The following is a 21,790-nucleotide window of genomic DNA, read 5'->3' as shown; positions in this document are numbered from 1 at the left end:
CAAATGGCTCTGAGGGCACTTCTTTTAGGATAGTCTTTAGGAAGGGTTTGGGGTGGGATGAGTCATGCTACATGCCTCCCCATCCTCCCTCAAAAAAGAAAATAATCCGGTTAAAAGAACCATCAGAAGCAGCGTGGGAAGAGAAAACGTCAGGAAAAGTCAACCCTCATGACATGCAAAGGGAGGGGTAAAAATCCTTATTGCCAGTGATAACCCCTCACTTTTACAGGACAGCATAATTTGCAAACGGCTTTCACACAGAATCTTAATTGATCTTCACAAACGTCACAGATGAGGAAACAGGCTAATAAGTGACTTGCTCAAGGTCACTTAGCTACTAGGGGGCAAAGCAGAGTGTTAACCGTAGCCATCTGACACCAGATGCAGTGGCCTGTCACCACTCCGCCGAGTGGGATGTGGGAAGGATGAGGACAGATTACACACACATCCCAGGGCCCTAGGACTTTCCCAGCAGCCTTCTCTCCCACCGCTTGCCCCACCTGCTAAGTCAGCTTGGCGCGCAGGTGTAGATCCTCTTCACCACTTCCCTCTGTCCCAGGCTTGGGAGTCTGCACCTACTCAGATTTGTTTAAGTCTTTGAGAAATCTAGTAGGAAGTATGATTGCAGGGAGTGTCTTTTGCTCAAGCGCTCAGTGTTTCCTAACAGTCTAGGTGTCTTCAGCCCTGTGATGCAAGAGACCAAAGCAATTCTAGGGAAACTTGCCATAATCATTTTCCTTGTCCTCCACCTGGAAGAAAAATGCAGTGGTTGTGAAACCTGAGGAGTTGACCCAGTACTTTTGTTTATTTTATCCAGTTTTTTATACATGGCATTGTTTGCGTTACGGTGACACTTTTTTTTTTTTTTTTTTAAAGAGGGCACAGCTGTTCTCATTAGGGAAGAATAAGCTTGAATCCTGTTTTCTCGATCTGAGCATCTAGATCTGAAAAAGGACACCAGCGGAGGTTATCTGAGATGTGTTTCAGCAGGTCAGTGGTACAAAACAGAATTAAAACCAAGGCAATCTTGGGGCACATCAATGGACATGTAGATCTGGAATGACAGAGGTGGAAGTTCTCATCTACTTCATGCTTAGAATATCGAGTTCTTTTCTGGGCATCGCATTTAATGAAGGACATAGAAAAAAACATCAAGCATATTTACTGGAAGTTGCTACAGTGGGGGATGAATTAGAGCTGGTAAGCCTGGAACTCTTGGGAGCCATGATTCAGGAACGTCATTTATTAGACCTGTTCTGTGGAGGTCCAAGATCCCAAGAATGAAAGGACAAAAGTTATACTTAAAAAGACTTCAGTTATAAGAACTTTATGGTGTCAGACTGATCTTTTAAAAACTAAGAATCAAATCATGTCTCTCCCCAGTGACTTCTCAGTAGTCTTGGGGTCAGATGCAAACTTCTTACCTGGGTCTACTATACGAGGACTGACTGACCTTCCTTGTTTCTCCAGCTTCATCAATTAACACTCTCTCACTCTCTCACAAAAGTCCCTCTTTCTTTCTGTGCCTTGACCAGGTCTAGCTTGCTCTGCCTTAGGTCCTTGCACTGGCTGTTCCTCCGGCCAGATTCTCCGTGGCTGACTCCTTGTCTCTCAAGTCACTGGTCCAGTATCACATGCTTAGTGGGACCTTCCCTAACAATATAAATAATTTCATCCTGGTCCCCGGCCCACTCACTCATGTTATGGTGTTTTACTTTCTTCAAAACATCAGAAATGGCTTTATTTGTAAGTGCTTTTATTGTCTGCTCACCATTTTACCATTGTATCAACAGTGCCCCAAACAGTGCCTGGCACGTAGTAGGTGCTCAATGAATATTTGTTGAATGAATGATTTTTACGACAGACCTTTTCAAAGATGGGAGGGCTTGCTGCATTGGTAGATACTAAACTAGTCTTCTTTTACTAGAGACAGTCATCCGTAGGCTGGCTAGCTGACCATTGGGCACGAGAATTCAAGCATTAGATAGACAATAAAACCAGATCCCTTTCTGTATGAGTCTCGTAGGTCTGCTCTAACAAAGTACCACAAACTGGGGGGCTTAAAGCAATAGATATTCTCTTATGGATCTAGAGACAAGACAGCCAAAATCAAGGTGTCAGCAGGGTTGGTTCCTTCTTGGGGGCTCAGAGGGAGCGTCTGTTCGTGGCCCCCTCCCAGCCTCTGGGGGTTTCCAGCCATCCTTTCTGTTCCTCAGCTTGCAGCTGCATGACTCCTACTCCTGCCTCTGTGGCCACATGGCGTTCTCCGCACGTGCGTGCGTGCGTGTGCATGCGTGCATGCATGTGCGTGTGTGCATGCGCGTGCGTGCATGTGCGTGTGTGTGTATGTGTGTGTGCATGTGTGTGCGTCCATGTGTGTGTGCGTGCGTGCGTGCGTGTGTGCATGTGCGTGCGTGCGTGTGCGTACGTGCATGTGCGTGCGCGCCTGTGTGTGCGTGCATGTGTGTGCGTGCATGTGCGTGTGTGCGTGCATGTGCGTGTGTGCACGTGTGTGCGTGCATGTGTGTGCGTGCATGTGTGTGTGCGTGCATGTGCGTGCGTGCGTGTGTGCATGTGTGTGTGTGTGTGTTTTCACATTATCTTCCCTCTGTGTGTGTCTCTCTGTCTCCTCTCTTCTTGTAAGGACACCAGTCAAATTGGATTTGGGGCCCACCCTATTCCATAATGACTTTATCTTAACTAATTACATCTGCAAAGACCCTGTTTCCAAATAAGGTCCCATTCACAGGTTCCAGGGCTTTGGACTTCAACGTCTCTTTTCCTTGTTCAATTCAATGCATAACACCTTCTAACTTCGAAATCCATTGACCTTTTAAAGGGAAAAACTGGCAGGAGGGGCTGGGTTATTTTTCAGGCTAAGGACATGGATTTGGATGTTTGTGCCCAAAGCGTTTGTGATCCTTACAACTCGCAACTAACAGCTTGTGATCTGTGTGTGTCCCAGGTGAGGGGAGGGAGGGTCTGAGCCATTGAGTGACTTGCCCGAGGTCGTGCAGGACCCGACCAACCTCCTGACTGACTGCAGAGCCCGTGGCCTCTCCTCCCCTCCCCCACCCGCCGGTGGCCATGGCTCTGGCCCAGGGTAGGATGCGGGTTTCTCTGAAGGCTCTTCAGGGGCCCTGGAGGGATGATTTCCTCCCTTGGCCTTCTGCTTTACCCCGTCGTCCTTGTGGTAGAGGAGTGGCTCACTGACAGTGAGATAAACGGTGCAGCTGGACACGATGTTCCCAGGTCAGACCTCGCGCAGCTGGTCAAAGCCGGAGGCCACAACATCAGAGAAGTCGTGTTTTTCCTTTGTTGGGCTTTTCCAGTGATTCTGAGGGGCTTTTAAGTAAGGTCTGGAGAATTCTGAGTTTCAGTGTCTCAGATTTTGACCCTGAAAAAGTATTGCTGATGTTCTAAAGATGAGACGTGCAGGAGTTCATAGAGAGACTTTTCTGATTTGGGCCCGGGGGGGTGGGGTGAGAGCAGGGCAGGCTGCCAGCAAAATAGCCAACGCGACTTGTCCCTTTGCCTTCAGAGACCTTTTTGTTTCTGGCTCTGTCTCACCCAAATACCCAATATCTCCCCCTCCCTTATTTCATTTTTTGTTGGCTGGGTTATACATGCAGATGGTACAAAACTCAAATAATACAGAAAGATGTCCAGTGAAAAGTGGTTTCTGTCACTGCTTCCGCTACCCTCCCCCAGCTTCCCAGTCTCTTCCCCAGTGGCACCATCTCCACCAGTCTCTTCTCTCTCCTTGCAGAGACCTTGCTGTCCTTTACTGTCCCCAAGTATCACCTCCACCCCGCCCCACCCCACGGGCTGTGCTCCCATCCCTGCTTTCCGTTCCTCCTTCCTCCGGCCTTTTCAGACCCCTTGCTGTGGGCACCTGAGAGGCTGGTCTGTTCCCAGGTGCTAAGAGCGAATGACAACACCTCAGCCAAGAGTTTTATATTTAGACGGGAGGTGCTTAAAAGAAATGAGTCTGTAACGGTAAAATGTGGGGCTTTCAGGGAAGAGTGCGGGGAAAGAGCTTGTATTTATGGGGCGCTTTTCAGATCAGGTTCCTTGAACTTCAGGGTTAGCCCTGATGAAGAGGTGAGTGCAGAAACTCAGAGAAGGAAGGAGGGAGGGGCAGCTGTTGGCGTGTTTCCCCAGGGCATCGAGACAGTGTGTTCCAGCTCGGATTTGCTGTGCCGGGTGCGCTCTGGGGGTTGTCACTGACCCTCACAAGAACGCTAACGGGGGAGCTGCTGTTACCCTCCCCGTTTCACAGCTGAGAAAGCTGAGGCACAGAGAGGCAGAGCGATGTGCCTCCGTCACATCTGCTTGTCAGGGCAGAGCTGGCGCGCAGCTCCAGGCAGGTGCCGTCCAGGTACCAAAGCTGCGTGTACATGTCATCTCCCCTGAGTTTGGTGGCATCTTCATAGCTCTCCAAAGGCAGCGTGATCCCAGTGTGGCACACGGGTGACACTCCATGCTGTGCCCCAGAGGAGGAACCTCCCAGAAGGAAAATCTGTCATCCCTCAGGCTTTCTGGACTCATTCAAGAAATGTTCTCCTGCCTCTAAAGATGCAAAATGACGGGACTTCCCTGGCGGTTCAGTGGTTAAGTCTTCGCCTTCCAATGCAGGGGGTGTGGGTTCCATCCCTGGTCGGGGAGCTGAGATCCCACATGCCTCATGGCCAAACCACCAAAACAAAACAGAAGCAGTATTGTAACAAATTCAGTTAAGACTGAAAAAAAAAAAAGATGCAAAATGAATGACCAAGACTCATCCCACCGTAGGGATAATCTCCAACAAAAGCTGAAAGAAATGGTAAATTCAGAGGGGAATAAAGAGAGAGAGAAAAGGGGATTATTTTTTTCTCCTCTTTACCAAATCCACATGCGCAAGCTTGTGCCTGGGTGCGGGCCGTGCTCCTCAGGGACAGCCTTTCACAGACAGGTGTGCTCTGAGGCCTTTGCATCACAGCCAAGCATGAGTCAGAGAAGACGACTCACCAGTGGCAAAAATGACCAGCGAGCTGGGGAAAAAGGAGACTCTCGGATCAGCAGAGCAAAGGGAGAGTACCAGAGGAAATGAGCTTGGAGGGTCGCTGTGCAGCTGACATCCTCGAGTGGGAGGCTTTGGGGGTGAAGCAGGGAGGCTAAGGTGCAAAAATAGGGCCCAAGAAAAGTGGGGGAAGAAACCCCGCCAGAGAAGAAAACGGAACTGAACTGTGCGTTAATAGTAAATACCAAGGGCTTCCCTGGTGGCGCAGTGGTTGGGAGTCTGCCTGCCAATGCAGGGGACACGGGTTCGAGCCCTGGTCTGGGAAGATCCCACATGCCTCGGAGCGGCTGGGCCCGTGAGCCACAACTACTGAGCCTGCGCGTCTGGAGCCTGTGCCCTGCAACAAGAGAGGCCGCGATAGTGAAGAGGCCCGCGCACCGCGATGAAGAGTGGCCCCCGCTTGCCGCAACTGGAGAGAGCCCTCGCACAGGGGTGAAGACCCAACACAGTCAAAAATAAATATAAAAATAAATAAATAAATAGTAAGTACCAAGAATGACGTAAAAGAAGTAAGTGAGATCAGAACAGTGAAAACCTAAGACCCCTCCCCGCTTAATTCGTGTGGTGGTGTACAGGAATAGGAAACCAGTCCACGGAGGAAAGCTGGTCCGGTTCCCTCTCTGCTCTAGGAGGGGGTAGATTATGCTGAACTTCCTGAAGCAGCAGGGTCACTCTTAGAACCCCGAAGCGAAGCTCGGTGTGGGTGATGAAAAACTTCAGGGACACCCCTGGTTGGGGAACTAAGATCCCGCATGCCGTGTGGTGAGGCCAAAAAAAAAAAGAAAAAGAAAAAAATTTTAGTTATCTGAAAGAAGAAAGTGAGGAGGGCGAAAGAGGTCGTCTACATAATCAAAATCTAACGTAAGGGGAATTAACAAGAATCCTGTGCCCTGTGGCAAAGACCGCATCTCTCAGGTCACGTCGAGGGGCTGAAACCCGAGGGGTCCTGCTAGGTTGAGCCCTCCCGCCTGGTGGTCCTGCTCTGTCCTTGCCTCTGTGCCTGTCGCCTCTCTGCACAGCCGCCCGAGTGCAGCATCTTTGCAAAATCGAAAACAGACTGTGGCGTTCCCCTGGTGCAGACCCTCCAGTGCTCTCCCGTTGTTCGTGGGATGAAATCCCAACTCCTTAACTTGGCTCCCAAGCCCCTGCCTAGTACACGGCCTGCAGCTCTGCCGGCCTCAGCTGGGCCAAGTTCATTCCCACCGCAGAGCCCATGAACTTGTTGTTTCCTGGGGCCGAGGACGCTGGTGGTGGAGGTCTCTCAGGCTGAGCCACGTGCATGGGCTTCAGCTTCTAGCAGCCGCACGAAACAAGTAAAGGAAACAGGCCCAGTTAATTTTGCTAGTAGATTTTATTTAATCCAAGATATCCAGAGTATTATCGTTGACATATCTAATCCACATAAAAATTATTAACGAGACAGCGTACATTCTCTTTCTGCGCCAAGTCTGGGATCTGCACGGTTGGCACGTCTCAGTTTGAACGAGCCGCATTCCCTCGCTCAGTGACCACATGGGGACAGTGGCTGCAGCTATAACCTGCTTGTGCTTCATTCACGGCACTTATGACGGACCATGATGCTGTCTGTTTACCTCTGTTCTCTGACTTGAGCACACACTCCTGGAGGCCTGGACTTTGGTTTGCCTTGTCCACGTGGCCCAGCACCTGGCACCCTGTGATGCTCAAGAATGTTTATTGAGTGATCAAATAAACACATGACCGAACAAACGAACCTCACCTCCATCCTCTTCATGTCCCAGAGGCAACTCAGTAGGTAGTGCCATTTGGAGCCTCTTCTAATCAGGGGAATTGCATGCACAAGGTTCCCTGCTTCTTCTAGGTCCCTAACTATTTCATATCGGGACTTGTGTATTGTCAAAGGCCCATCATGATTATTCTTTTTTTTTTTTTAAATATAAATTTATTTATTTGTTTTTTTATTTTTGGCTGTGTTGGGTCTTTGTTGTGGTGCGCGGGCTTCTCATTGCAGTGGCTTCTCTTGTTGCGGAGCACAGGCTGTAGGCACGTGGGCTCATTAGTTGTGGCTTGCAGGCTCTAGAAGCGCAGGCTGTAGAAGCACAGGCTCAGTAGTTGTGGCACGTGGGCTCAGTAGTTGTGGCTTGTGGACTCTAGAGCGCAGGCTCAGTAGTTGTGACGCACGGGCTTAGTTGCTCCGCGGCATGTGGGATCTTCCTGGACCAGGGCTCGAACCTATGTCCCCTGCATTGGCAGGCGGATTCTTAACCACTGAGCCACCAGGGAAGTCCCCATGATTATTCTTTATTGGGCTTTTTTGGGGGGAGTGACAGTGATACTAACGAGAGAAGGATTTTCAAAAGGAAGCAGTTAACAGGATTGAGACCCGGGTGTTGTTACTGCTAGGAGTTAATCTAGATCAGGGATTTCAACTGGGGACAACATCTAGGGACCTTTTGGTTGTCACGACTGGGGGTTGCTTCTGGCATCCAGTGGGTGGAGGCAACAGATGCTTCTAACAGTGCTACAGTTTGGCACACGGGACAGACCCCACTACCAAGAATTATCCAGCCTGCGTGTTGACGGAGCCACTGCTGGAAGCCCTGCTGTAGATCAGCACGGCTCCACATTGGCTGTGTTTCTGAATTGCCTCTGGTGACGTCACGGAGGTTATTAGTCTCCAGAAACTTGACAGGTTCTATGCCGGGCCCCATCCTTTCATTCCCTTGTCTCTCTTTCATGTAAACCGGCCCCTACTTATCATTTCTTTTCCTGAAAGGATAGCCTAAACGGGAGCTGCCTCCAGCTAGAGCCCTTGAGATGAAAGAAAATCAGCCCCACGTTTACAGCATGAATTAGAATTCTGCAGAGAAGACATCTGGAGAAGCCCGGGCCTCGAGAACCATGGATCAATGCACTTTAAACCCTTGGAAGCCGTTTGGAAACCTTTGAAGCAAAGCAGCAGCAGAAACCCATCTCTTTTCACCTACGTTGAAATAAACATCTGCCAGCTACGCTTTCAAACAAACAAACACGTATTTATACTCAGAAGCAGGACTGGAGTGCAAAATTACATATATTTCAATTCTTGTTCAATGTTAAGGCCCCGCAGAATAAGAGAATTCAGCTCTCATAGTATTGTGGGTAGAAAAGGGATTGATCGTATATGTTTCGATTTTAAGGTTTTGGGGAACACTTGCAAATGTAGAGTTGTGCTAGACTTGGCAATATTTTTTATCTTTCCCAATCCTCCGACTAGTTCTGAGTAAGTCTGAACAGTTGTGTGTGTCGGGGTGGTTCCCACTGCCCCTCGCCCGCTGCCTCGTGCTGTTTTCTCCTGCACTGTCTTCCCTCGTCTGACTGGCAGACTCCTACCAGATTTGACCCAGGAAGCGCCGTCTAAGTCTCCCCAGGCAGCATCGAAGGCTCCTGCTTCTGGGCCTCCGTGCACGTCTGCATCCTGGAATTACAGCACTTGTCCCGTTGTTATAATCATTTACTTAGGTCTGTCTCTTCTTAGACTGTGTTTGGGAAAGGAAGGCCCATATCCTGTTCATCTTTGTATCCCCAGGACTTAATCACAGTTCACAGGGCATGGTAGGGGCTTAACAAATGTCTGTCGCACGAATGACCTGAACGCTACAAGATAACACCTGTTATCCGTCAACGCTGGTACGGCCTCCATCCAAGAAGTGAGGCAGCAGCTCTGTTCTTGGCCTTGGATGGTGAAGTTGCAGGACTCGGCATTGAGCAGAGATGACAAACCAGTCCCGGGGTAGTAGTGGCCCCGCCTTGTCCCTGGGTCTCTGTTTTAGTCGGCTGGTGACATTGTGGGCGGAAAGTGTGGGTTCCAGACGCAGATCTGTGGGCAGCACTGTGCAGCTTTGCTGACTCGCCATCCCCCGTCCCTTCCCTGCCCTGGGTCTCCATTTCCCATCTTAGGGCAGCTTCCATGAGTCTGTGCCTTTCCCCTGAACTTCTTGTCTGCCGCCCCATCGCTTTCTTGTCTGTCTGCCAGCTGCCACCGTCTTCTGGAAATCTGAAGTCTCATCCAAGCCTAACATCTTGGGGTTTTATTCGAGTAAAACAAAATCTAGAATTACGTAGTGCATAACGGTTTTGTTCCTGCTCCTTTTCAAACATCTCCTTTCTTCTTCTCTTTTTAAAATCAATTTATTTTATTTATTTCATTTTTGGCTGTGTTGGGTCTTTGTTGCTGCGCACAGGCTTTCTCTAGTTGCGGTGAGCGGGGGCTACTCTTCGTTGTTGTGCACGGGCTTCTCATTGCGGTGGCTTCTCTTGTTGCGGAGCACGGGCTCTAGGCGTGCAGGCTTCAGTAGTTATGGCACGCAGGCTTAGTCGTTGTGGTGCACGGGCTTAGTTGCTCCGTGGCATGTGGGATCTTCCCGGACCAGGGCTCGAACCCGTGTCCCCTGCATTGGCAGGCGGATTCTTTTTTTTGTCACCATCATAAAAAATCATTTATTGGATGCCAAATTGCACATCAGATAGACAGTAATCACTGCCCAGTGAGAGCTTGAACTCTAGAGCTAAGACTGATGAGAATACACCAAAAATTGTAAAATCAAAACATTAAACAAATAGCACAAGTGCCTCCAACAAACATATTACTTCTAAGGTATCCAAAGGAACTAGAGATTGCAGCGTATTCTCGGGTTTATATAACTGTATATTTATATCATATCCCCACACTCCATAGACTGTTAATACAAGGAAGGATGTCAAAAAATAAGACAAAACACCTGTAGTCAGACAGGCTGTGAAAAGATGGGTAATGGTCATCCTGATACCAGATCAATAGCTCTCTCAATCTACAAAACTAAAACAGATGAATATACACACTTCTCATGAAGATCATTTAGTTACTTTTTAAACAGATGTCCAAGCAAAAACACTTGCCAATGGAAATCCTATACGCTTAACAAGTTTAATGAACAATTTCAAATAGACTCTTTTTTCAGATAAATATAACCTGCTTAGTACACATATGCAGTAAATTGGCAGATTACTTTGAGCAGAATCTGCAGTATCAGATTGTATGACATGCTGCAGTCATCAGAACAATGCCACTTAATTATATGGAATCGCAGGAGTCAAAGACTCAAAACAGCACTTGCTGTGAAATGTCACTTGTTTTTAGTTTCAACTCCCTGAATTACTGGGTTAGTCATTTTCTAAGTTAAATGCAGAGATGTGAATAGACTATTACCTACTGCAACAAAGCTGTAAACAAAACTATTTTGAGTTCAACTCCTTCAAGAATAACAGTTAAATCCCACAGTTTCTTTAATTACAAAATGTGAACTGTTAACATCTGCATGCTATTGGAATAATGCTGTTTCATCGATGATGGATGTTACATAACCTGATAGTCCAGCAATCCCATTAACGACTTTGATACACATTTTCATCGCTGCGTCAACAGCAAAACCCAAGAAATTTGTTCAACAGCTGAATTCTTCAGTACAAAGTTTTCACTCTGCATGTGCCAACATCCATGCTGCAAAATGTCATGAACCAACCGTCCCTAGCAATAAATTCCTGCATTTAGTTTTTCATCACTATATTAACTTTCATCCAAGTATTCATTAAAACTGACATGGTAGGCTAACGATGTCTCTGAATTAATGACCATCTGTGGAATCTGTCAGTTAACACTGTAAACAGAGGGTGAAAAAGCCGTCAGCATAAAAATAGCATGGGTCTCACTGATGGACACTGACCGCTTCCTTCAACTCCTTGGGCTCAGAGCAGCTCGAATTACATCCAGCAAATGGATTTAGGTGCAAGTGCCCAATAAAGCAACAACTGAAAATATGCCTCTTTCACAGTAACTGACACTCAGGGATTTTTTTTTTCCTCTGCATACCAATCATTAACAATATTACACCAAAAAGGCATTTTAATTACACTCACGTATATATTAATGTCTTCGTAAAAGATATTTTTCTCATCTTTTATGGAGGCCATCTTTCTACACAATTCTAAGCACCTCAGACAGAGAGACTTGCTGAAGAAGAACCTATAGAAGACCTCGCTTTTTTATTTGAGACCTCGAAGGCCCGGCAGACTGGTGTCCTGTATCCGAAGGGTGGAGACATTGGAAACAATGAGCCAAGTGTGACTTTGACATACAGAGCACAGGGTCTCAACTGTGGATCTGCAAACAAGAAGCAAAAGAAGAATGAGGAAGGCGGGGAAAGGAGTGGGTGGGCTGCGTTAGGGCTGTTGGTTTCCCTTTTCCTCACCAACAGTATCTTCGGCAGGCGGATTCTTAAACACTGCGCCACCAGGGAAGCCTCTCCTTTATTCTTTTTTCTCTTTTTTTTTCTCGACTGTGCCACGCGGCTGACGGGATCTTAGTTCCCTCACCAGGGATCGAACCCGTGCTCCCTGCATTGGAAACTCGGAGTCCTAACCACTGCACCGCCAGGGAATTCCCAGTTCTTTTATTATTATTTTAAAATCGTTCAGTTTTTTTCCTGAAGGCCCTGAGTAACTAATATGAAAGCCTAGCATTTGTGGGTGAAAAGTGCTAAACCCTCCTTGTTTGCCTGTCTCTACTAAAATAGGAATTAGAAAATTTCTTTAAATGCTTTGGAATAAATGTCAAATTGCTAAATCAGACGTTGCCTGTATCACTTCCAAACAGGAAGACTTGTAGGTTGTCTTCTCTGGTAGGGATTGGTGAGGAAGGATTAATCCACTCCAGTCGTTGATGGCTCTTTGGAGCGTCCTTATCTGTACCCCAAATGAGCACAGTTACCTACTTGCCCTACAGCAAGGCTGTGGATTCAGACTCCACCGGGGCTTATCTAGACTCTTGTATTTAGCTCTATGGCTTTAGACAGCTACTGAAAAATACCTATCTAAAAAGCTCTTTAGACAGCTTTTCTAAGCCTTAAAGTTTCTTCAGCCGTAAAATGGGGATAATACTAGCCTAGCTTCTGTGTTACAGGAGAATTAAATCAGGTTCTCAGCATAGAGCACTTAGCTCAGGGCCTGGTGTGTCGTGAGCATACAATGAGTATTGGTTGCAATTATCATTTAATTATTAAAAAGTACTAAATAATAGTAATAGCATTATGGAAAAGAACAGTCCAAGTCAGCTTGGCTTTCTCATGCCATTGTCGTTGGCGGAAGCAGCAGTAGGGAGCGGTGGCTTTGACCTTGTAGAGAGAACGTCACACGGGGAACCACGGCAGGACTCAGGTGTGGCAGGAGGTCTCAGGTAAATGTGTGAGAGGTGGGAGCAGTGACTCTTTTGAGATGTCTGGAAATGCCATCCTTTTATTCAAATTAAAATTTGCCAGGGGGAGAAAATTTTTAGAAAAATGTGACTGTGTATAGCTTCTATCATGGCTGGTATAAAACTCTTTAAAAGGTTTGGTGAAAGACTCTCATTTCACATCTCAGACCACTCTGTAGAATTGATGATACTCTGTCATTAGATCCAGCATTGAAACCCACCCTCACCCCACCCCCGTCTCCCTCTCTGTGTCCCTTTTGCTGTCTCCGTCTCTCTCACTCTCTTTCTGCCTCTGTCTGTCCGTCTGTCTCTCTGGTCATTGGAACAACCTAGCAAGTATGGTCTGGTCAGAGGCCCTTGATGAGATGATACTTTCCTCCATGTCATGTTTTGGGGGATTCTGGGTCCAAAGGCACGTGGGATCTCTTACGTTAACACGAAGAGTCTGGAATGGGATTTTAGGAATATACTCACATTTGCTCAATAAGGGGGCAGCAGTGGGGAACTGGGGGTAAATCACTCGAGGAAAGAACAAACAAAACCAGCCGTGGAGGTGGCAGCCTGGAAGCAGGCATCCTGTCTCACCCCAGCAGGGGACCCAGAGCCATCGCCCCTGGTTCTCCTGAGCCCTGGGCCTTGGGTGGAAAGACGGGCCGATGGCCGGCAGAGGTTTGGGTCGGGCTGTGGCCCAGCACAGAGAGTGTGGCCTCCTCCCCAATCTGCCCTGCGTGACTGACGTGTGTTAAATTGCCTGAAACGCCTTACAGGGACCTTCGTGCCTTTAGAAAGGCGTGAATGTTTCTCCATCTCTGTTTCCTAAAAACCACACTGGCTCAGAAAGAAGAAGGCTTGTCTCTTCTCCTCATGGACACTCGACGAGGTCTCTGGGGCTCAGTGCCTTTGTCCAGTCAGTAGTGAGGAAGCTGGGTCCACAGCGTGACCTCGGAGGAAGGAGGGGACCCCGGGCCCAGAGTGCACCTCAGGGGCCACGGGTCCCCAGGAAGGGGAGGTGGTGGGCTCCTGTGTCACCCCGTCAAGGCTTGCAGGGAGGTGACTCAGAAACCAGGCCCTAAGGGGGAGCTTCGACTGCATTTACTGTCCGTGGTGCAGAAGAGTGAGACCCCAACTCTCCCAGCAGCTCTGGAATCAGCCTGTCTCCTGCCATTGCCAAAAGGCAGTGCTTCCCTTGAAAAAGGTGTTCCTCCCCAGTCATGGGCGTGGTCTGTAACAGACAGACGCGGTCCTGGACGTTTCCTTGGCAGGAAAGAGTGGGTGGAGAGGAGGCCCGGGCTGCCACCCAGCTCCTCCCAGAGCTGCAAGGGGCTGTCTTACTGCCAAGTGAGCAGGTTCTCTGGGGAGAGAGTGCTTGCGTTTGATGCTTCAGCGGAGGGCCCATGACTGTGTGTTAACACTGTAGCACGGGGGCTCTTGAAATTGAGTCCCACCTCAAAGATTCAGTGATCCTAAGTCATCGTCACCGCAGAGAGGGGACCGAGTCCTGCCCCGTGCGTGTGTGGAGGGGGCCTGTCCTTCAGCCCCCTCAGGCTGCGTTGACGTCAGACCAGTGGTCAGCTCACGAGGCTTAGTGGAGCTCCTCTGGGTTCCTGACCTTGATCCTTAAGTCCAGCTTGGGCTTTTGTACTTGTCTCGGGCCCGTGGCTGGACCCCCAGTGGGTGAGGCACGTCTTCCAGTGGCATCCTCCTGCAGTAGGGGTCGGAAGGGAGATGTTGGCCAGCGGTGGGGAGCCGTGTGCAGCCCTGGGGCAGCGAGCGGGCCCGTGTGCTGACACTGCCGCGTCTTTTAACTTTACTGTCGTGACTTTGGTCTCTGTGCTTCACGTAGAGACTCCAGTAGGAAGCATTTCTGTGAGTTTTTCTCTCGTTAAACCTTTCTTACCATGTGTCTTCACTGCAGCTACACCTGTTACACGTGGCTATTCTGCCAGCGGTTTCTTACCTGTTTAGTTTTAAAACAAAACTGACTTGATCCAGAGTAGCTTCTACCCGTTTGACCCCTTCCTCCACGCAGACAAAGGATGAAAAGTCACAGAAAAACGAGGGACTCTGGGATCGAGGACTCCCCCCTGTTCTCCACCTCTTTTCTCACTTGTCTGTCTACCTGCAGAAGAAGGACAGCCCACGTGTAGGGAGGTGCCATCCTTTAAGGTCAGCTGGCACGGAGGTTGAAAGGACTGGTTTGGTTGCTCACGTTCTCTAGGGATTCAGGTTCAGAACCTGTTTGTCAGGAAGGGTGTGTGGTTCCCAATGGACACCTGGGGGGCATGTGGACACAGGTAGCCACCGAACCAAGAAATCTAGGACACGCGCTAGGCTGGATGCCAAGGGAATGTCAGCTATGCAGCTGAGGAGCCTGGGGTCTCTAGGGCCCCGGTTTTTATAAGAAAAGGGAACTACTGTTCACTTAGCCCTTGTTTTGGGCACTTGGCTGGCTGCTTCCACCTCTTTTTTTTTTTTTAATTAACATATAGTAAACTTGACCTTTTTTTTGGAGTACATATCTGTGAATTTTAAAATACATAAAGATTTGTGTAACCACAAATTCAATTAGGAGACAAAACATTTTCTTCATAAACCCCACATCTCCCTTGGGTTCCCCCTTGTTGCACCCCATCCCTAACTCCTGGCAACCTGCACCACCTTCTTTTGGAGCACATCTTATAAATGGAGTCTTGCCTTAGGTGAGCTTCTGAGGACCGTCTTCCACTCAGCATCACGCATTTGAGGTTCACTGAGGTGTTAAGTGTGGTAGGATTTCATTGCTGAGAGCGTGGACTCTAGTGTGGGTACACCACAGTTTGTTTAGTCATTCACCCAAAGGAGGACATTTGGGTTGTTTTCCGTTTGGGGCGATTATGAATAGAGTTGCTAGAAACATTTGTGTACAGAATTTTGTGTGAACCTCAGTTTTCATTTGTCTTGAATACATATCTAGGTGTTGCTGGGTTATGTGGTAAGTATATGCTTAACTTTATAAGAAACTCCCCACATCTCCCATGCAGAAGAATTCCAAATGATGTGTGTAGATCCTCTACCCTGAAGGACTTGGAACATAACTCCCTACTCCTTAAGGGGGTGCAGCGTGTAGTGACCTCCTTCCCAAGAGCACAGTTTGGAAGGGGAGATTCACAAAAGAGCACTTTACAGTGGGGAAGCCTGGTAAATATGACGTCCGCCTGGTGATCAGGGTCAACGGTGAGAAGTCAAGTTGATGGTATGTGACTTTGAAATGATGTGGTGAAAATGGCACTTTACCTCTGTGGTCTTCCTCCCCGAAACCCATAACCCAAGTCTAACCATGAGAAAAATACCAGACAAATCCCCACTCAGGCACATTCTGCAAAATACCCGACAAATACTCGAAGTTGTCAAAGTTATCAAAAACAAAGAAAGTCTGAGAAACTGTCATAGGTGAAAGGAGTCTGAGGAGACATGATGATAGTGTCATGTGGGATCCTGGAACAGAAAAAGGGCGTTAGGAAAAGACTGAGGAAATACGAATAAAGTACAGACTTTAGTTAATGAGAATGGATTAATAGCAGTTCACGAATAATGACAAATATACCTAATTAATATAAGATGTTAACAGTAGGGGAAACTTGATGTGGGGTATATGGGAGGTCTGTACTATCTTTGTTACTTTTCTGTAAATCTAAAACTATCCTAAAATTGAAGTTTTTTTTTTTTTAAAAAAAGACAACAACAAACAAAAGAGCTGCCAAACCATTCTGCATCCCCACCAGCAACACAGAGTTCCAGTTGCTCAGCATCCTTGCCAACACTTGATATTATCAGTATTTTTTAATTTTAGCCATTTTAGCAGGTGTGTAGTTGTGGCTCATCATGGTTTTAATTTGCATTTCCCTCATGGCTAATAATGTTGAACACCTTTTCATCTACTTATTCACCATCCGTTTCATCTCTGGTGAAGTGTCTGTTCTTTTTCCCATTGTTAGGTTGGCTTCTTTGTTTTCTTACTGTTATGTTTTGAGAGTTCTTTCTATTTTCTGAATACAAGTCCTTTGCTGGAAATGTGATTTGCAAATATTTTCTCCTAGTCTGTAAGTTGTCTTTTCATTCTTTTAATAGTGTTTTTCACAGAGCAAAAGTTTTTAATTTTTGTGAAGTCCAGTATATCACCTTTTTCTTCTCTGGGTAGTGCTTTCAATGTCATAGTGTTTAAGAACTCTTCACCTTGTTTTATTCTAAAAGTTTTATAGTTTTGTTTTACATTTGGTCTGGGATCCATTTGAGTTAATTTCTTATAAGGTGTGAGGGTTAGGTCAAGGTTTTTCTGTTTATTTATTTCTTTGTTCATGGATGTCCAGTTATTTCAACACCATTTGTTGTTGAAATGACTGTCCTTCCTCCATTGAACTGCTTTTGGATCTTTGTCAAAAATCAGTTGGCTGTACTTGTGTGGGGCTGTTTCTGGATTCCATCCTGTTTTATTGATCTGTGTGTCTGTCACCCACCTCCATGACACTGTCTTGACTACCATAGCTATTATAGTATGATTAAAATCAGAAAGTATGATTCCTCCAACTCTGTTTTTCTCTTTCACAGTTGTTTCATGTATTCTAGTTCCTTTGTCTTTCTATATACATTTTAGAATAGGTTTGTTTATATCTACCAAAAAATCCTGCTGGGATAGGAATTTCATGAAACCTGTAGATCAGTCTGGGGAGACTTGACATCTTTACCGTGTTGAGTCTTAACAGTCCTTGAACACGATAGTTATTTTCTTTATTAAAGTAGTCTGTGGTTTCTTTCATCAGTGTTTTGGATTCTTTAGCACACAAATACTGTACATGTTTTGTTAGATTTTTGCCTAAGTAGTCACTTTTTCAAGTTATTGGAAATGCTATTCAGTTTTTAACTTCAATTTCCAAATGTTCGTTTGTAGTGTATAGAAATATGATTGAATTTTTGTGTTAACCTTGCATCTTGCAACGTTGTTAAAGTCACCTATCAGTTCTAGGGCTTTTTAAGGAAAGATTCCTTGGGATTTTCTACTTAGACAAGATGTCGTCTGTGAATGGAGACAGGTTTATTCTCTTCTTTCCAGTATTTTTTTCCAATGCCTTTTAATATCTTTCCCTTGCCTTATTGCACTAGATGGAACTTCCCATACTGTGTGGAATAGGAATGGTAAGAGCGGATATTCTTGTGTTGTTCCCAATCTTACAGGGAAAGCATTCAGTCTTTCACCATTAAGTGTAATGTTAGATACAGAGTTTTGTTTGTTTGTTTGTTTTTGGCTGCATTGGGTCTTCATTGCTGCGTGCAGGCTTTCTCTAGTTGCAGCAAGTGGGGGCTACTCTTCATTACAGTGCGCAGGCTTCTCATTGCGGTGGCTTCTCTTGTTGCGGAGCACGGGCTCTGGGCACGTGGGCTTCCGTAGTTGTGGCTTGCGGGCTCTAGAGTGCAGGCTCAATAGTTGTGGCGCATGGGCTTAGTTGCTCCGCGGCATGTGGGATCTTCCCAGACCAGGGCTCGAACCCGTGTCCCCTGCACTGCTGGCGGATTCTTAACCACTGCGCCACCAGGGAAGTCCCAGAGTTTTTATAGATGCCCTTTATCAGATTGAGGAAGTTCCCTTCTATTCTTAGTTTGCTGAGAATTTTTGTCATAAATGAGATTGAGTTTTGTCAAATGCTTTTTTGTTCCTATTGCTTCAGTTTATATGATCATATGATTTTTCTTCTTTAGACCGTTAACACAGTGGATTATTACACTGTTTGATTTTTTTCATTATATTCCCAGGATAAACTCCACTTGGTTATGATGTATTAAATTCTTTTCATATGATGCTGTATTTGACTTCCACGTATGTTCATGAAGGATATTGGTTTGTCATTTTCTTGTACTGTCTTTGTCTGATTTGGCAGAGAGTGATACTGGCTTCATAAAATGAAATGGAAAATGTTGAATTTCCAAGAAGAGATTGTGTAGACTTGATGTTGTTTCTTCTTTAAATATTTGGTTGACTTTGCCATTGAAACCATCTGGACCTGGAGTTTTCTTTTCTGAAAGGTTTTAAACTATCAGTTTAATTTCTTTAATAGTTATGGGACTACTTAGGTTATCCGTTTCATCTTAGGTGAGTTTAGGTAGTTTGTGATATTCAAGGATTAGGTCCATTTAATCTAACTTGTCGGCTTTGTGTATGTAAAGTTGTTTGTAGTTTGCCCTTATCATCCTTTGAATGTCTGCAGGATCTCTGGTGATATCCCCCTCTTTCATTCCTGATATTCGTCATTTGTGTCTTCTTTTTTCATTGATCTATCTTGTTAGAGGTTTATCAAGTTTAGTGATCTCAAAGAAGTTTTTGGCTTTATTGGTCTCTCTTTTTCAACATCATTGATTTCTGCTCTTTATTATTTCCTTATTTCTTCTTTTTGGGTTATTTTGCCCTTTTTTTCTAGTTTTTAAGGTAGAAGCTTAAATTATTGATTTGATACCTTTCTCTTTTTCTAATGTAAGCATTTTGTGCTATAAATATCTCACTAAGCACTGATTTAGCTGCACTTAACAGGTTTAAATATATTGTATTTTCACTTTCATTCAGTTCAGTATGTTTTCTGACTTTCCTCGAGACTTCCTTTTTTTTTTTAATTTTTATTTATTTATTTTATTTATTTATTTTTTTATTTTTGGCTGTGTTGGGTCTTCGTTTCTGTGCGAGGGCTTTCTCTAGTTGTGGCAAGCGGGGGCCACTCTTCATCGCGGTGCACGGGCCTCTCACTATCGCGGCCTCTCTTGTTGCGGAGCACAGGCTCCAGACGCACAGGCTCAGTAGTTGTGGCTCACGGGCCTAGCTGCTCCGCGGCATGTGGGATCTTCCCAGACCAGGGCTCAAATCCGTGTCCCCTACATTGGCAGGCGGATTCTCAACCACTGCGCCACCAGGGAAGCCCCCGAGACTTCCTTTTTGACCAATGGATTATGTAGAAATATGCTGTTTAATTTCCAAACGTTTGGAGATTTTCCTGTTATACTTCTTATAAGTTTCTAGTCTAATTCCATTATGGTCAGAGAACATACTTTGTGTGATTTCAGTTGTTTTAAATTTACTAAGGTTTGTTTTATAGTCCATGATATCTTGGTGAATATTGCATGTGCGCTTGAAAAGAATGTTTATTCTGCTGTTTTTTGGTGGCATGTTCTATAAATGTCAGTTATATCCAGCTGGGTGAGGTTACTTATCCGCCCTTCCGCATCCATGCTGATTTTCTGTCTGCTTGTTCTACAGATCACTAAGAGAGGAGTTTTTAAAGTCTCCTACTTTAATTGTGGATTTGTCTCCTTCTCCTTTCAGTTTTGGCAGTTTTTGCTTCATGTATTTTGAGACTCTGTTGTTAGGTACATACGTATTTAGGATTATTTTATCTTCTTAATGAATTGAAACTTTTATCATTATGTAATGTCCTTTTTTATTTCTAGTAATTCTCTTAGTTCTGATGTATACTTTGTTATTAATAAGAGCATTTCAGCTTTCTTTTGATTAGTGTTTGCAAGGTATATCTTTCTTCTACCCGTTTATTGTTAATCTACCAATATAACTATATTTGATGTGAGTTTCCTGTAGACAGAATATAGTTAGGTCATGTGTTTTTATCCATTCTGGTCATCTCTGTCATTTAATTGGTGTGTGTGGGGTTTTTAAAAAATATTTATTTAATTAATTAATTTATTTTTGGCTGCTCGGGTCTTAGTTGTGGCACGTGGGCTCTCCAGTTGAGGCACACGGGCTCAGTAGTTGTGGTGAAGGCTTAGTTGCCCCACAGCATGTGGGATCTTAGTTCCCCAACCAGGGATTGAACCCACGTCCCCCTGCATTGGAAGGTGGATTCTTTACCACTGCACACCACGGAAGTCCCTAATTGGTGTGTTTACACAATTTACATTTAATATAGTTATCAATATGTTTGGATTTAGGTCTACATTCTGTTTTTTTGTTTTCTATTTGTTCCCTCTTTTTCCCCCTCTCTGTCCATTTTCCTGTATTGTTCAGGATTATTGGAATGTGTTTTAGCATTCCATTTTAATTTATCTATTGTGTTCTTTATGTATAGCTTGTGTGTGTGTGTGTGTGTATTTGCTCTAGGGATTACAATATGCACACTTAATTTTTCACAGTCTACTTAGAATCAATATTTTACCACTTCAGGTGAAAGTAGAAAACTAACCATCACAGGTCTCTTTATTCTCTTCCCTGTATGTTGTAGTTTTCGTATGTATTCTGCGTGACTTGCGGGATCTTAGTTCATTGACCAGGGATTGAACCCGTGCCCCCTACAGTGAAAGCACAGAGCCCTAACCACTGGACCGCCAGGGAAGTCCCTATAATTTTTGCTTTCAGCTGTCAAACATACTTTAAAGAACTCAAGAGGAGGAGGATAGTGCATTATATTTACCCAGATTTTTTTCCTTTGGTCTTCCTTCATTCCTGATGTTCCATTTCCTTCTGGTATTATTTCTCTTCTATCTAAGGAAGTTTCATTATAACTTCTTATAGAGCACATACAGTGGCAGCAAATTCTCTTGAGAAAGTTTTCACCTTCATTCCACAAAGATTTTTTGGGGCACATCTAGAATTCTAGACTGGCAGTTCTTTTCTTTCAGCACTTAAAAAGTGTTTTCTTTTTCCACTTCCTTCTGGGTGCCACAGTTTTTGTTGAAAAATCTACAGTCACGTGAATCTGTATTCTCCTCTGAGTAATGCATTTTTCTCTGGTTGCTTTCAAGATTTGTTCTTTGTCTTTAGTTTTCAGCAGTTTCATTATGATGTATGTGGGTGTGGATTTTTTGGATTTATCTTTTTTGTATTCACTGAGCTGCCAAAATCTGTTGGTTTATGTCCTTTGCTAAATTTGTGAAGTTTCAGTCATTATTTCCTCAAATATATTTTTTGCACCATCTTCTTTCTCCTCTCCTTCTGGGACTCTAATGACACAAATGTTACATCCTTTAATTTTGTCCACAAGTCCCCAAGGCTCTGCTCACTTTTTTAAAACCCTTTTTCTCCCTGTTTTTCAGATGAGATCATTTTTATTGATCTGTCTTCATGTTCACTGACTCTTTCCTTTTTTTTTTAAATAAAGAAGTGATTATTTTTTTAAATAAATTTATTTATTTATTTATGTATTTTTTTTTGGCTGAGTTGGGTCTTCATTGCTGCGTGTGGGCTTTCTCTAGTTGCAGTGAGCGGGGGCTACTCTTCGTTGTGGTGCGTGGGCTTCTCATGGCGGTGGCTTCTCTTGTTGTGGAGCACAGGCTCTAGACGTGTGGGCTTCAGTAGTTGTGGCACATGGGCTCAGTAGTTATGGCTCACAGGCTCTAGCGCAGGCTCAGTAGCTGTGGCGCACGGGCTTAGTTGCTCTGTGGCATGTGGCATCTTCCCGGACCAGGGCTCGAACCTGTGTCCCCTGCGTTGGCAGGCGGATTCTTAACCACTGTTC

At 45.3% G+C, this 21,790-nt stretch overlaps 1 protein-coding gene across 4 annotated transcripts in view; it reads left to right on the top strand.

Annotated features, from left to right (window-relative positions):
• KIAA0513 overlaps positions 1-21,790 on the top strand; it is a 59,743-nt gene that overhangs the window by 1,722 nt on the left and 36,231 nt on the right. Inside the window, exon 1 of one of the 4 annotated variants that reach the window (XM_082366898.1) lies at positions 896-990. The exons of the other annotated variants lie outside the window; for them this stretch is intronic. The gene's annotated coding sequence lies outside the window, so the exon portion shown is untranslated. Of the gene's footprint in view, positions 1-895; positions 991-21,790 lie in introns of those variants that run through there. 4 annotated transcript variants of the gene reach the window in all.

This window comes from Balaenoptera borealis (assembly GCF_965194805.1).
Source record: "Balaenoptera borealis genome assembly, chromosome: 19".
NCBI classification, from domain to species: Eukaryota; Metazoa; Chordata; class Mammalia; order Artiodactyla; family Balaenopteridae; genus Balaenoptera; species Balaenoptera borealis.
The sequence above is the reverse complement of the archived record's forward strand: the minus strand, read 5'-3'. Positions and strand labels throughout refer to the sequence as shown.